General features: G+C 54.0%; 1 protein-coding gene across 1 annotated transcript in view; it reads left to right on the top strand.

The window, feature by feature from the left end:
- The window catches only part of LOC144735516 (scavenger receptor cysteine-rich domain-containing protein DMBT1-like), a 376933-nt gene that overhangs the window by 342988 nt on the left and 17154 nt on the right, over positions 1 to 16791 (top strand). The gene's annotated exons all lie outside the window — the stretch shown is intronic.

Here is a 16791-nt window from a genome sequence, read left to right as displayed (position 1 = left end):
GTTGATTAGCTGAGTTGGGATGATCGTGTCTGATATATATCTGGAAAAACCACTCAGCTTCTGCGATGTCTTCAAAGGACCGGACATCCTTTGTGGACACAGCTGCGTCCGTGTGTGTCCGTGTGTGTGCGATTTATTAGAGGAATAAAGTTCTTCAAGCGAAGCAGCTGTCCGTAATAATTAACCTGGAACGAGGGGGGTCTTCTTCGCGAAACGGCGTCACAAATGAGTCATCAGACTAAAACCAGACTGACGATTCGCGTTCGCACCGAGAATTACATAATCATAATCAACGTTTTTGGGTTTAGATTATGAATAATATTGGTCGCGAAAGCCTACTCGTTAGACGAGTTATATAATCCCTTCCCTCGCTCTGGGCGTTATCCTTTGTCTCACACAGCTTTAAGTTGTTCGTTTTCTGTTTGGAAGTTAAAATGAGACTCACTTTACTGTTTATAGTATTATTGTAATTTTGATTTTAAGTGATTCAAGGTATGTTGTAGCCGTGTTCACAGTATTTCCATCGTGGTTTGATTTCTTTATGGGGAGATGTTATTTGCTTGTGTGTGCAAGTCTTGCTATCCGTGCTGCGGGAAGACAAAGGCGGTCGGGGCTCCCTCTCCACAGAGCACACTCTAGTCCTGCACCCCGGCTTGTGCGTGTGTCTTTAATTAGAGTGAGGATGAGGATAGATAATGTTTGCTTAATCTTCGTGGCAAAGTTGGTAACTCTGTTTAACTATTATGGCTCAAAACCCATCTGTTTGCTTTCCCTGTTGCCAATTTTTGAACTTTAAACCGTTACAAAAATAATAATTATATATGTCTCGTGGCGCCTTCGTCTGTATTGTGTGGGGGCCTTTTGAAGTAGAGGTGACTGTTTTAACTCCATTTACGATTTTTCCCCCTCGCTCTCTGTGTGTATGGGGTAGGGGTTTATGACCATTTATGGTTCATCTCCTGCCCTCTGGCCTTTTGAGGCGAGGTGTGTGTGCATCTGCTCGTGGAAGTAGGGAAATGGGTGTTTTGCTCTTCCTTTGTTTGCTACCAAGTTGCCCCCGGTGTCTGTTAAAAAAAAATATTATTGGCAGAATTATTCATAATATAAATTTTTTGAAAAAGGGGCATATACACAACACTTTCCAAAACACATCCCTCATTTTTAGTATTAATTCAATGGGAAAAGCCGTTCCGATTTACGACATTTCGTTTTACGCATGTTTCTTGAAGAACAAATCCCTTTCATAAATCGAGGGATGCCTCAACCCCGATATACGCCTCCTCCTTTTACCTCGTTTCGCAAAATACGTCGTCACGTTATGAACACTGTTACCTGATCAGCATCGCCTCAATCCACTGACAGCATCATCTGCCCTTTCTCGTATCTATCACCTCTCAGCCTTCGCCTCCACCTACCTGCACACAAACTACTTTGCGTCACGCATGAAGAAACGTGCCATACTATAGAGTACAATATATTTTTTATGAACAAAATGTCGGTGATTGTTTTGTTTAGTGCACCAAATCTTATTGTGCCCTGTATAATTTGTCTTAATGTTTTTACCGCTCTACATTAGTATCGAGTACAGTCTGTATAATGCAGCAGTTGCGTTCCTTAAGAACACTGCGTTATGGAAAAACCGTGTACTAATAAATAAAATATTGTATAGGGGGTAAAGCACAGTCCACGATAACACGTGAGATGTGTATGCAGGCTGAACAAAGACTGGGGCGTGTGGGTAGCATCTAGAAGCATCCAACAGCATCCCAATGCCTTGTGTGACTATGCTACGCCGAGGCAGCCATACGACCACTTATTCCTACCCGCGCAACATAGTTATGTTCACTCAATCGCGTTATGTCCAATTCACATCCGCATTATTAAAGCTGTATCCCCCAATAAAATTTTTATGCGAGCATAAACGGGATTTGCTGCTGGGCTCTGGCCCAATCACACGGCCCGGGGTATTGGGGGGCGGAGCCCAGTATGGGGGGCGTGTGGGAGGGGCTGCCATTCATCTCGGGTCCAATTGGAAGCGAGGTGAATGGAGGTGGAGCCAGCAGGGCAGTATGGGAAGGCCGGATCTAACGATCCGAAAGGGGAGGAGTCAGGGTCACATGGTAAAGAGAATATAGGTGGGAGCCCGGAAGGGATCCAGGTCAGTTGCTGGAGTAAAGAGGCTGAGCCACGTTGGGTGGCCAGAGGGGATCCGCGCCATCGGCCACGTGGCTGAAGGATCTTCGGCACGCCGTCGGCCAGCGGTGTGCGGAGTGGGGAGAGCGGAGGAGCTGTCGGAGGAGCGCGCGTGGGCGCATGCGAGGAGACGCTGGTCGCTGTCAGGACCAGCGGGGTGCGAGGAAGAGCGGAGGAGCTGAGGAGGGAGCGCGTGCGGGGCGCGCTCAAGGAGAGGAGCCGACAAGGGAGCACGTGCGGGGCGTGCGCGAGGAGACGCTGGTCCGCGGTCAGGACCAGCGTGGTGAGAGGAGGAAACTAAATAAAAGATCAACGGAGACCAACAGTGCCTGATGAAGTCTTTTATTACATTGGGGTCAGAAGTGCTTCGGAGTGTCAAAACATCTCAAGAAGAAGAATCTACCTACGCCTTCTTCAGAGGATGAAGAGGACCTTCCTCCGGCGGCGGCGGTCCCGAACACGGAGGGCGCGGGCAAAGCGGCGGCGAGCGACACGACAGGGGTACAAGATGTCATCGCGGCAGCCGGGCCATCTGTGTCGATGGGTGCCGAGGACAGCTGGCGGCTCGTGGCGGAGCAAATTGATTCGCTATGGGCCGTTTTGCTGGATTTGGTCACCCTGGTCGTGCCAGCGACGATGCCGGGACAGCCACACGTCGGGCCTCTACGAGGGGAAACTTCAGGTGGGGCCGAGCCATCCGCCATCGCGGCCTCTGCGAGGCTTCCCGCCTTTCCCAACACGCGGCAGGACGCCGCCATCTTGGGCGTGGCCACAACTGAATGGCGGGAAGCCGCCATCTTGTCACCGTCACGTGGGGCGCCCGCTTCGGATGACAGCAGCTCGGGGACTCGCAGCCACCGTCTGACGACTATTAAATAATTTACAGTCGGAGGAGATTGGAGCACATTCGCTTGGCGGTTTTCGTCAGCTGTCCGATCCGCCAAGTGGACGGATGCGGAGGCCTTGGAGGTTCTGCCAATGCTCCTGGACGACAAGTCCAGTGGTGAGGGTGAGTGGTGAGGGTTAGTTGAGATAGGTGAGTGGTGAGGGTGAGTGGTGAGGCTGAATGGTTAGTTGAATGGTGAGAGTGAGTGGTGAGGGTGAGTGGTGAGTGGTGAGGTTGAGTGGTAAGGGTGAGTGGTGAGCGGTGAGGGTGAGTGGTTGTTGTGAGGGTGAGTGGTGAGGGTGAGTGGTGAGGGTGAGTGGTGAGAGTGAGTGGTGAGGGTGAGTGGTGAGGGTGAGTGGCGGTTGTGAGTGGTGATTAGTGAGTGGTGAGGGTGAATGGTAATGGTGAGTGGTGAGTGGTGAGCGTGAGTGGTGAGGGTGAGTGGTGAGTGGTGAGGGTGAGTTCTGAGCATTGAGGGTGAGCAGTGAGGATGAGTGGTGATTGGTGAGGGTGTGATTGGTGAGGATGAGTGGTGAGGGTGAGTGGTGAGGGTGAGTGGTTGTTGTGAGGGTGAGGGTGAGTGGTGAGAGTGAGTGGTTAGGGTGAGTGGTTAGGGTGAGTGGTGAGGGTGAGTGGCTTTTGTGAGTAGTGATTAGTGAGTGGTGAGGCTGAATGGTTAGTTGAATGGTGAGAGTGAGTGGTGAGGGTGAGTGGTGAGTGGTGAGGTTGAGTGGTAAGGGTGAGTGGTGAGCGGTGAGGGTGAGTGGTTGTTGTGAGGGTGAGTGGTGAGGGTGAGTGGTGAGGGTGAGTGGTGAGAGTGAGTGGTGAGGGTGAGTGGTGAGGGTGAGTGGCGGTTGTGAGTGGTGATTAGTGAGTGGTGAGGGTGAATGGTAATGGTGAGTGGTGAGTGGTGAGCGTGAGTGGTGAGGGTGAGTGGTGAGTGGTGAGGGTGAGTTCTGAGCATTGAGGGTGAGCAGTGAGGATGAGTGGTGATTGGTGAGGGTGTGATTGGTGAGGATGAGTGGTGAGGGTGAGTGGTGAGGGTGAGTGGTTGTTGTGAGGGTGAGGGTGAGTGGTGAGAGTGAGTGGTTAGGGTGAGTGGTTAGGGTGAGTGGTGAGGGTGAGTGGCTTTTGTGAGTAGTGATTAGTGAGTGGTGAGGGTGAGTGGTGAGGGTGAGTTGTGAGCGTGAGTGGTGAGGGTGAGTGGTGAGCGTGAGTGGTGAGGGTGTGTGGTGAGGGTGAGTTGTGAGTGTTGAGTGATGAGTGGTGAGGGTGAGGGGTGAGAGAGTGGTTAGTGGTGAGGGTGAGTGGTGAGGGTGAGTGGTGAGGGTTAGTGGCGAGGGTGACTGGTGAGGGAGAGTGGTGAGGGTGAGTGGTGAGTGGTGAGGGTGAGTGGTGAGCGTGAGTGGTGAGTGGTGATTGGTGAGGGTGTGATTGGTGAGGATGAGTGGTGATTAGTGAGGGTGAGTGGTGAGGGTGAGTGGTGAGTGGTGAGGGTGAGCAGTGAGGGTGAGTGGTGATTGGTGAGGGGTGAGTGGTGAGGGTGAGCGTGAGCGGTGAGTGGTGAGTGGTGAGGGTGAGTGATGAGCGGTGAGGGTGAGCAGTGAGGGTGAATGGTGATTGGTGAAGGTGTGATTGATGAGGATGAGTGTTGAGTGGTGAGGGTGAGTGGTTGTTGTGAGGGTGAGTGGTGAGGGTGAGTGGTGAGGGTGGGTGGTGAGGGTGAGTGGCGGTTATGAATGGTGATTAGTGAGTGGTGATGGTGAGTGGTGAGCGTGAGTGGTGAGTGAGTGGTGAGGGTGAGTGGTGATTGGTGAGGGTGTGATTGGTGAGGATGAGTGGTGAGTAGTGAGGGTGAGTGGTGAGGGTGAGTTGTGAGGGTGAGTGGTGGTTGTGAGTGGCGGTTGTGAGTGGTGATTAGTGAGTGGTGAGGGTGAGTGGTGAGCGTGAGTGGTAATTGGTGAGGGTGTGATTGGTGAGGATGAGTCGTGAGTAGTGAGGGTGAGTGGTGAGGGTGAGTGGTGGTTGTGAGTGGTAATTAGTGAGGGGTGAGTGGTGAGAGTGAGCGTGAGTGGTGAGTGCTGAGGTTGAGTGGTGAGGGTGAGCGGTGACGATGAGCAGTGAGAGTGAGCAGTGAGGGTGAGTGGTGATTGGTGAGGGTGTGATTGGTGAGGATGAGTGGTGAGTGGTGAGGGTGAGTGGTAAGGGTGAGTGGTGAGCGGTGAGGGTGAGTGGTTGTTGTGAGGGTGAGTGGTGAGTGGTGAGGGTGAGTGGCGGTTGTGAGTGGTGATTAGTGAGTGGTGAGGGTGAATAGTAATGGTGAGTGGTGAGCGTGAGTGGTGAGTGGTGAGCGTGAGTGGTGAGGGTGAGTGGTGAGTGCTGAGCGGTGAGGGTGAGCATTGAGGGTGAGCAGTGAGGGTGAGTGGTGATTGGTGAGGGTGTGATTGGTGAGGATGAGTGGTGAGGGTGAGTGGTGAGGGTGAGTGGTTGTTGTGAGGGTGAGGGTGAGTGGTGAGAGTGAGTGGTTAAGGTGAGTGGTGAGGGTGAGTGGCTTTTGTGAGTAGTGATTAGCGAGTGGTGAGGGTGAGTGGTGAGGGTGAGTTGTGAGCGTGAGTGGTGAGCGTGAGTGGTGAGGGTGTGTGGTGAGGGTGAGTTGTGAGTGTTGAGTGGTGAGGGTGAGGGGTGAGAGAGTGGTTAGTGGTGAGGGTGAGTGGTGAGGGTGAGTGGTGAGGGTTAGTGGAGAGAGGTGAGTGGTGAGGGTGAGTGGTGAGGCTGAATGGCGAGTTGAATGGTGAGAGTGAGTGGTGAGGGGGAGTGGGGAGTGATGAGGGTGAGTGGTGAGGGTGAGTGGTGAGGGAGATTGGTGAGGGTGAGTGGTGAGGGTTAGTGGTGAGGGGTGATTGGTGGTGGTGAGGGTGAGTGGTGAGGGTGAGTGGTGAGGGTGAATGGTGAGAATGAGTGGTGAGGGTGAGTGGTCAGGGTGAGTGGTGAGGGTGAGTTGCGGTTGTGAGTGGTGATTAGTGAGTGGTGAGGGTGAGTGGTGAGGGTGAGTGGTGAGCGTGAGTGGTGAGGGTGAGTGGTGAGGGTGAGTGGTGAGCGTGAGTGGTGAGGGTGAGTGGTGAGGGTGAGTGGTGAGTGATGAGTGGTGAGGGTGAGGTTGAGTGGTGAGGGTTAGTGGAGAGTGGTGAGGGTGAGTGGTGATTGGTGATTGGTCAGTGGTGATTGGTTAGGATGAGAGGTGAGTAGTGAGGGTGAGTGGTGAGGGTGAGTGGTGGTTGTTACGGTGAGTGGTGAGTGGTGAGGGTGAGTGGTGAGGTTAAGTGGTGAGGTTGAGTGGTGAGGGGTGAGTGGTGATTGGTCAGTGGTGATTGGTGAGGATGAGTGGTGGTTGTGACGGTGAGTGGTGAGGGTGAGTGGTGAGGTTGAGTGGTGAGGCTGAATGGTGAGTTGAATGGTGAGAGTGAGTTGTGAGGGAGAGTGGTGAGGGTTAGTGGTGAGGGTGAGTGGTGAGGGTGAGTGGTGAGGGTAAGTGGTGAGTAGTGAGTGGTGAGTGTGAGTGGTGAGGATGAGTGGTTAGGGTGAGCTGTGAGTGGTGAATGGTGAGGGTGAGTGGTGAGTACAGTCAATATGCACTGCTGTAATCATAGCAGGTACCACCACCACAGTATGTACTGATGTCATCATCGCAGGTGTAGTAACGCTTATGACTCGTTGACACCGGAGTTGGAGGCACACTTGTTTATTTGAATACCAACTTTGTGACATACACAATTGAGGGGGTATCGGCCCCCTCACCCGTCTATCTGAGGACACACCTCTAGGCTAACCTTAGCCTGCCTCTGAGTCCTCCACTAATGGGCTAGGGGAGGCTATCTTGGCCCGACACTGGTCAGTCGGGCCCGGTACCCAGAGTCCAGACCAGCACTGGCTCTGGCTCTGGTACCACGCCACTGGCTCGAGCCTGCGCGGTCCTGATAAGGACGGCGTACCAGGGGGAGTCCAGGGCTCTATCTCAGACGTCTTCCGCCTCCTCTTCTTTAGCTAAACATCACTCCCGAGCCCCCTGATACATTCCCCTTTTATACACCCCCCTCCCTGAGGGGTGGGGCCCCGGGGGATCGTAACGTCCGAAGCGCGGACGTCGTAGAGGGCACCTGCCCGTGCACTGACGTAGCCCCGCCCACTGTGCTTGTTTACCATAGGCTGCCATGCATAACGGGCTCTCTGTAACAGCCCTACATCACTCCCCCCCACATAGCATGCAGCCGTCCCGGCTGCCAACATACAAAATTTGACAATAAAAGTGCCTTCACCCCCTGACGTGTGCCTCACTATTTTTGAACCATAACAGGAACCAGAACAAGACACAACAACAAGATGAGAAACAACCCGTCGCACCCCCCCGAATAAATACGAATTCCGTAAAAAAAACAGCTTATATACAACCAGCAGGGAACCCACCCCGCACACACAACAAACGGTGAACCCAACATATGTACATCCGAGGAGCGGGAAACACACCATCCACACAACAGCCAATAAACACAACAGCTATGTACACATTTTCCGGCCTCACAACAGTTTGCGCATTTTAGCGCGCGTCCTTGCAGCGGGCCCCTCACACGGGGTAACCCCGCGTGGCGGACCATCAGGTGGCGACTGTCCGTCTTGAGGTGAGCATTCCTCTGACTCCGCGTGACCCTCGGTATCCGCAGGAGGGGTGATCGGGCGTGAGCCCGTCACTCCTGATGCTCCTGAAGGTGGCACAGCCGGCAAGGCATCAGGTGAGAGCGACAGAGACGGACCCAGCAAGTCGGCCGACCCCCCACATGTTTGGCCACGCGCGTGTGAAGTGGGGTCGTGTACCGCAGCGAAGGGTTTTAATCTGGAGGGGTGCACGAACCATCGCCGCTTCCCCCACTTGATGCGCACGCACTGCGGACGTAACACCTCCACCACTTCCACAGGGCCCCGCCACGGCCGCACAAGTTTAGAGGAGGTTGCCAGTGGCACCTGGGGGCAGTGCAACCATGCCTTGTCCCCCGGCTTCCACTGCAGCATGTGCGCTCGACTCAATCTGAGGCGCTCATTTGCCTTCTGACGGAGGTCAGAGTTTTGCATTGCAGCATCCCGTGCCTCGGTCAATTTGTCCAGATTAAATTTAACGTGGTCAGCCAGATTAGTTTTTCCCTGCGGCACGGGGATCCGCAACTGGGCACGAACAGGCGGGTCTGGTTCTCGGCCGTACATGAGGTAAAAGGGAGAAAACCCCGTAGCCGCATGGGGTGCCATCCGGTACGCCGCCAAGACCCCCTGAATTTGTAGGTCCCAATCCGTTTGCGAGTCCGAAACTTGTTGTGATAACATGGACGAGATGGTGCGATGCAAACGTTCGACCATCCCGTCAGTTTGTGGGTGATATGGGGAGGTCCGAATTTTCTTTGTGCCCAGGAGATCGCAGACTTGTCTGAGTAGTTTACCGGAAAAATTTCTGCCCTGGTCGGTCAGCAGCCTCTCCGGAGCACCTTTGTCCAGGACATAACCCTGAACAAAGGCCTCCACGATGGCTGCTGCCGACTGGTTGGCCAAAGGCCAGGCCATAGGCCAGCGTGTAAAATACTCGACACCCGTCAACAAATATCTATTCCCTCTGGGGGTGGCGGGGAATGGTCCCAAAATGTCCAGAGCGACCAGCTCGTTTATCCTGGACACTTTGATCGATTGCAAGGGCGGGTTAGACTCCCGTGCCGGCGGTTTGCGTTGTGCACATTGAGGGCACGATCCCAACAAATCCCCCACATCCCTCGTCATGCCAGGCCAGTAAAAATCAAGTTGCAGCAAGGCGAGAGTCTTTTGGGTCCCCAGGTGTAGGAGGCGCTCATGAGCGGCCCATACCACCCTACCCCGCAACCCAGTAGGGACAACCAGCCGATGTCGACGTGACTTCCCGTCCCAATGCATTAGCAGACCTTGGCACATTTCCCATGCGTCGGAACCACCTCTTTTTCCCCCCGCCGCACCGCCAACGCGACGTCGCCACCCGAGGAGGGAGACATCCTCCATCTGGAGGCGCCCCCATTCAATGACGGGCAACCCCAACAGGGAATCTTTGCCCTGTTGTTCGATCGAATTAGGAACCATTGCATCGTCGTCGTTGGCGGCCGCCAAGACAGGTACCGATGTGTCCCCTGGAGGCCTGCAACGTCCAGACCCCAGGAGGCATGCACACTCGGAGGTGGTTTGCAAGCGTGACAGAGCGTCCGCGTTGGTGTGGCGAACGCCCTTACGGTATGTGGTTTGGAAATCGTAATCCTGGAGGACCTCCAACCATCGGGACAATTGTCCCGATGGCTGTTGGACCCTCAGGGCGTACTGCAGTGCCGCATGATCTGTGCGGACGGTGAAATGCCGACCGTACAGATATGGGCGATACTGTTGGACGAAATGGACAATTGCCAACAGTTCCCTACAGGTGACACAATACCGTTGCTCCGCTGGAGACAACACCCGACTGCCGTACGCAACCACATGTTCCACGCCGTCAACCACCTGGGAGAGCACGCCCCCAATACCCGTGTTGCTCGCATCGGTGTCGAGCAAGAACGGTTTTGAAAAATCAGGGTAAATCAGGGGAGGAGCGTTTACCAAAGCATCCCGAAGGGAGCAAAAAGCAGCCTCCTCCTCCTGACCCCAGCAAAACCGAACCCCTTTAGATGTTAAAGCATGTAGGGGTTTGGCGATAGTCGCAAAATTAGCGACGAAGCGTCTATAATACGACGCAAACCCAATAAAACTCCTAACCTCTCCCACTGAGGTGGGAGTCGGCCAGGAGCTTACACACTGCGTTTTGGCGGGATCGGTAGAAATACCTGAGCGCCCCACGATGTGCCCCAAATAACGCACCGACTCGCGTAACAAATGGCATTTTTGGGGCTTAAATTTCAAATTAGCAGCCCGCATCTTTAGGAAAACCGCCCGCAACCTCTGGAGATGTTCCTCAAAAGTTTTGCCAAAGACAATGACGTCATCCAAATAAATCAGGCACGACTCCCATTGCAATCCAGCCAAAACCAATTCCATCAACCGCTGGAAAGTTGCCGGCGCTGAGTGTAAGCCCATCGGCAACCGGTTGAATTGAAACAGGCCGTGCGGAGTACGGAAAGCAGTTTTAGGCTTTGAATCATCGTCCAGAGGAAGCTGCCAGAATCCCGAAAGTAAGTCCAATGTGGAGAAGAATCGCGCTCCCGCCAAGGCGTCAAGCGATTCGTCCATCCGTGGGAGCGGGTATGCGTCGGCAACCGTAATTTTATTAAGGCGCCGAAAGTCAACGCAAAACCGCAACGAACCGTCCTGCTTCTTAACCAGGACGATCGGCGCTCCCCAAGGGCTGTTGGAGGGAGAAATTATGTCGGCGGCTAGCATGTCATCAACAGCCGATTTGACATGGTCCTTTTCGGCGGGACTCAACCGAAAAGGATTTTGGCGTATTGGCGCGCTGTCACCCGTATCAATATGGTGACGCAGCAGATGAGTGCAGCCCAAATCGTATTTATCCCGACTGAAAACGTCGGAAAATTCCCTCAGTAGTGTCTTAAGACGTTGGCGCTCTAAATTTGACAGGTCCGTCGATCCCGCGCAAAGCGCCTCGAGCCACCCTTCATCGCTGTCTGAATGTGGTCGCGGTGCAGGGGCAGCGCCGACATGACTCGCGACGGGTTCCTCACAGGGCACCGGCGTTGCGTGAGCAAGCACGGTCCCCTGTGGGACCACCACCGTCTGCGAGCCCACATTGAGGACCGCGATGAAGGGTTCTCCATCCCCTCTCACTATGGTCTGGGCCGGGAGTAAATTAGGTCCACTGACCCCGGCCCTAGACGGTCCCAGCAAAACCCCTTGAGCCCCAATGCCCTTAGCGAAGGGCCGCCGAAGTCTCAAAGGAATTAACATTTGCGCCCCCGGAGGAACGCGCACCGTTCTATCTACGAACGCCGGCACCGTCGCGAACGCCGTCCGGCTCGTAGCGGGGGATGGCAAAAACGCCATGCGTCGGCCCGATGGGAGCTCAATGCATCCCTGGTCGATTAATATCCTAATCGGCATTTTGGCCAGGAAATCCGTCCCCAGCAGGCACGGAACCGCCAGCGAGGAGGAAACAAAAATCGGCCCAGATAATTTAATATCCCCGACACAAATTTGGGCTCGAATTTGTCCGATGATGCCAAGTGAACCCCCGTTAGCAGCAAAGAATGGCACATTAACAGGCATCAAAGGACGGCTCTGGGCAGGGAGAATGTTATAAATCAACTCCGAAATAATGGTCGCCGATGCTCCTGTATCGACCAAGATGCGAACCTCCACCCCATCGATGTGACCCACAACGGCCGACGACCCCGACGACGCGGCTACAACCCGATGGGCCAACACGGACCACTGGCTGGGTTCAATCTGAGTACCCAGAGCGGTGCGTGTTGGTGCCATGGTACGCGATATTGGCCCCCCCTTCGCTGCGGTGTTTAAGTGTGCGACGGGCGTGTGCGTGGGCCAAACGTGAGGGGTGCCGCGACTCGCCGGATTATGATGGTGGAGCTTGTGACGAGGGCCGGCGTCCCGTTGAGGTGTCGTCCCGCGCTGCCGAGGAGAGCGGCACCCCGAGGCGACGTGGCCCCGGATGCCGCAGTTGTAGCAGCGTGGAAGCGCTGGTGGCGACGATGGACGTTGTAGATGGCTTGAACCGGCCCGGTCCCCCCGCGCTCCCGCTCCGTGCTGCCGTCGATGGTTGATGGCGCAAACCTCTTCCGCCGGGAGGGTGGCCGCAGCGACGGCGCGCCCGCTCGCCGCCTTGCTGGCCTTCCGTCGTTGAGAGGACAGGTTTGCGTGGAGGAGACGGGCCGCTTGGAGGGAGCACATTTCTGCATCGTCCTGTGCGACAATGACGATGTCTAAGTCGTCCGCCAGCAAAAGTATCTTTTCTGTCACCATGGCGTCGATCCCCTCGTCGTCCATTCGTGGAAAGGCTTCCTTTGCCAGCGCCAGGAGGCTTGTACGGTACGCCAGGGGCGACTCCTTCGTCCCCCGCTGGCGATCGTAAAAGAGTTGACGACAGTCCGATGGTGGCCCATACACAGCGGACAGCACTTGCATCGCCTTCCGCAGCGTGGAACGCCTCTCCTTCGTTGCCGATGTTAGTGTGGCGAGGGCGTCGCTGTCGAGGAGTGCTGGCAGTGCTCGGAGAGCCTCGGCGTCTGTCCACTGTGCCATCTCCTGGTGAGCGAGGAAGCGCCGCTGGAAGCCGCCCCAGTCGCCCTCCTCGCCCACAAATTCTTTGAGCGGCGGCAGTCGCTGATGTTAGGCAGCGGCTGCAGAGGACGATCGCACTCCCTCGTCTCCCTCACTCGACTCAGCGTCGGCCCGAAGCAGCGATGGCATCGCCGGTCGCACCCGTGGTGACGCGGCAGGTACTGTACTCCCGCCGTTGGACGCGATGCTTAGAGCGGCCACGCCCTCAACAGCAGCTGCGGCGATGGCGGGAGTTTCAAAATGTTGCTCCGTTGAAATGGCGGGAAGGCGCTGTGGTCGTTGGCTGCTGTCGCCTCGTGGCGGTCCCGCAGCCCCCAGCCGTGTGATGTTATCGAGCATGGCGGCTGCGGCGTACAGCAGCTCGGCCAGCTTCGCGTGCGCCTGCCTCAGCCCCTCTGTCGACGGCTCCCCTTCCTCCAGCTGCTGTGGCGTGGATGCACCCAGCCCCGGCTGCTCGATGGCATCTTCAGCCGTCTCGGGCTCTCCAACTGCAGCGGTGTCCTCCGCTCCTGGTACTCCGACTCGAGTCGTCCGGCGTGTATCCATGTTCGTACTTTGTTTCACTTCTGACGCCAGATGTAGTAACGCTTATGACTCGTTGACACCGGAGTTGGAGGCACACTTGTTTATTTGAATACCAACTTTGTGACATACACAATTGAGGGGGTATCGGCCCCCTCACCCGTCTATCTGAGGACACACCTCTAGGCTAACCTTAGCCTGCCTCTGAGTCCTCCACTAATGGGCTAGGGGAGGCTATCTTGGCCCGACACTGGTCAGTCGGGCCCGGTACCCAGAGTCCAGACCAGCACTGGCTCTGGCTCTGGTACCACGCCACTGGCTCGAGCCTGCGCGGTCCTGATAAGGACGGCGTACCAGGGGGAGTCCAGGGCTCTATCTCAGACGTCTTCCGCCTCCTCTTCTTTAGCTAAACATCACTCCCGAGCCCCCTGATACATTCCCCTTTTATACACCCCCCTCCCTGAGGGGTGGGGCCCCGGGGGATCGTAACGTCCGAAGCGCGGACGTCGTAGAGGGCACCTGCCCGTGCACTGACGTAGCCCCGCCCACTGTGCTTGTTTACCATAGGCTGCCATGCATAACGGGCTCTCTGTAACAGCCCTACACAGGTACCACCACACTCGGTATGTACTGCTGTCATCATCTTCTTAGGTTTTTTCGGTAAAGTCACGTAGAAAGTAAAATAAAATAAAAACAAAAATCACGATTTTTGTTTTTATTTTATTTTACTTTCTACGTGACTTTACCGAAAAAACCTAAGAAGATGATTCCTTGCAGTCACGAAAGCTTCAAATCTAGAATTAATGCTGTCATCATAGCAGGTTCCACCACCACAATATGTACTCCTCTCATCACAGCAGATACCACCACGATATGCACTGCTGTAATCATAGCAAGTACCACCACAGTCAGTATGCACTGCTGTAATCATAGTATCTACCACCACAGTCAGGATGCACTGCTGTAATCATAGCAGGTTAGTGGTGAGGGTGAGTGGTGAGGGTGAATGGTGAGGGTTAGTGGTGAGGGGTGATTGGTGGTGATGAGGGTGAGTGGTGAGGGTGAGTGGTGAGGGTGAGTGGTGAGCATGAGTGGTGAATGGTGAGGGTGAGGGTGAGTGGTGATGGTGAGTAGTGAGGGTGAGTGGTGATGGTGAGTGGTGAGGGTGAGTGGTGATGGTGAGGGGTGGGTGGTGAGGGTGATTGGTGACGAAGAGTGGTGAGGTTGAGTGGTGAGTAGTAAGGTTGAGTGGTGAGGGTGAGGGTTAGTGGTGAGGGTGAGTGGTAAGGGTGAGTGGTGAGGGTTAGTGGTGAGGGTGAATGGTGAGGGTTTGTGGTGATGGTGAGTGGTGAGGGTGAGTGGTGAGGGTGAGTGGTGAATAGTGAGTGGTGAGGGTAAGTGGTGATGGTGAGTAGTGAGGGTGAGTGGTTAGGGGTGAGTGGTGGGGATGAGTGGTGACGGTGAGTGGTGAGGGTCAGTGGTGAAGGTGAGTGGTGAAGGTGAGTAGTGAATTGTGAGGATGAATGGTGAGTGGTGAGGGTGATTAGTGAGGATGAGTGGTGAGTGGTGAGGGTGATTAGTGAGTAGTGAGGGTGAGTGGTTAGGGTGAGGGTGAGTGGAGACAGAGAGGGTGAGTGGTGAGCATGAGTGGTGAGTATTGTCAAAGCCCGGTGGGCTTTGACAATACCTTAGTATCTGTATATATATGTAAGGTTATTAAGAAATATATTTTTCACCCGGGCAACGCCGGGTACTTCTGCTAGTGGTTCAATAAAAAGGAGAAGCATGGTTAAACTCATAAATAAGAAGAAACATTTTACATGAAAATAACGTTTTTATTTTCACTTACCTTGAGTCGACCGGTACACAGTTGTTGTGCATCACGACAGATGCTGGGACTCATTACAGCTTGTGCAGGATCGCTTCGCTGAATAAAACAGTTCCGCGATTTTTTCATAAGTACGACCGAATATTCGCAAGGCGGGTGGCTAAAATTAATCACTTTTTTTGGCGATTCTTTTATAAGTGCGGGATGTTCATCATAAGTCGGATATTCGTATCTCAGGGAGTGCCTATATAGTGAATTATAACCTGAAGCAGAAGATTAGCAAATCTGATTTGTAACGTTTATCTTTACCCATGTGTCGATAGTTCTATCTTAATCTGCATTTGTACATCTACAACCAGACTGCTTAGAGACCTGGGAATTAACGGCCAGAGCCAGCGTTCGGCAATCAGAGCTGTATCGGAGGCGGCAGAAGGCAGCAGTCAGTGGCTCTGGATGAAGAGGAAAGACCCCAGCTGGGCCCCAAAGTGAGAGGGCCAGGAGGTATGCAGTCAACAATGCTTGACTCAGGGAGGAGGACGCCCCTGCCATGCATAGTCCCATGGGATGTTGGCTATCAACAACAAGGCAACTCCTATGACTAATTGGGAATGGGACGCAAGCGTAGGATTGATCACACTGTCGCTGGCCGCCTTTGGGGAGGGTGTATAGTATGAAAGGCCGAAACACCCTAGGAACCAAAGGTTCACTACTGACGATGCACTCCCCAAATTTCACCAGGCTCACTGTTCATGAACTCTTGGAAGTGCTTGCACAAAGGATAGTAACATATCATCCTGTGTTCTTTGGAATCTGAATATCTGGATTTGTCCAGTGACTGCTGAGAAAGATCAGCTGACAACAGGGGAAAGTCCTTGTGGCAGCACGGAGAGACGGCTGACATGAGGGAATTGACCCCACTGGGACAGTCATGGGCTAGCTTCCCATTTCTGTAGTTTCCCATGCTTCGCAGTATGTTGGAAACACCCGCTTTAGCTACAGAAAGTCAACATACGAGAATACCCCTAGAGTCTGCGAGAGCGGGGGCGGAAGATGACTCATCGACTGACAACATGGTAACGACTGGACCGGAAACGACTACGAGTAATGAGAGCACAGCACAAGAGAACACCACAGCAACTGTCACAAGTTCCGCTGCAACAGCAGGCCACAAACAGATGCAGGTATGTGTCTGTGGTTGGAGGAAAGTTACATCACACCATGGGTTGAGGATCCACCAGGGGAAGAAGAGGTGTTTGGGTAAAGAGAGACAGAGGCCTCGCATTGATTACTTTCTGCGAAAGCGATCAAATCAGTCGATTGAAGCACAGCAACTGGACGCAAACCATAGTTTGCAATGCATCAGTACCACTGTCATGGAGGACGTAAACTCAAGCACCGAAGTAACAACTGAGGTGGAACCAACAACAGGAGTGGAACTCACCCAGCCTCCCAGACCTGCAGTCGAGAGGAGACTACCAGGGCACAGACCGTATGTGAAGTGGCCTGGCGCCAGTGACAAGAAGTTGTGGGAAACAGTGAATACTGACCTTACCTTGACCCTCGAGAAACTTCGAGGCACAGTGGAGAAGAAGTTGGAGAGGATGGGGGACATCATCTATGAGTACGGGGCAGAAAGCTTTTGAGTGCAAGAGGCAAAAGGCGGGAGAAAGGTTCCAACCCCACCAGTTTCCAGGAGGCAACAAGAAATCAAGCGCCTCGTTCAAGAAAGGAGACAGCTTAAGAAACAGTGGAAGAAAGCCTCGGAAGTGGAAAAGGAGGGCATAGAGGCACTTCAGGCTGACATCAAAACCCGGTTGGCATCCCTCCGTAGAGCAGAGAACCTACGGAAACGCAGAAGGAAGAAAGAACAAACTAGAACTCGATTCTATAAAGATCCCTTCAAGTTCCTTAAAAGTATCTTCACGAAGGAAAAAAGTGGAGTTCTAAAAACAACAACGAAAGACCTAGAAGAGCACCTGAGAACAACAAACTTTGACTCAAAGCGACATGAACATCTGGCCATCCCATCAGATATCCCACTTATTGAACCCCCGGAACATCATAT

This window comes from Lampetra planeri, chromosome 55 (assembly GCF_965212315.1).
Source record: "Lampetra planeri chromosome 55, kcLamPlan1.2.h2, whole genome shotgun sequence".
NCBI lineage: Eukaryota > Metazoa > Chordata > Hyperoartia > Petromyzontiformes > Petromyzontidae > Lampetra > Lampetra planeri.
The sequence above is the reverse complement of the archived record's forward strand: the minus strand, read 5'-3'. Positions and strand labels throughout refer to the sequence as shown.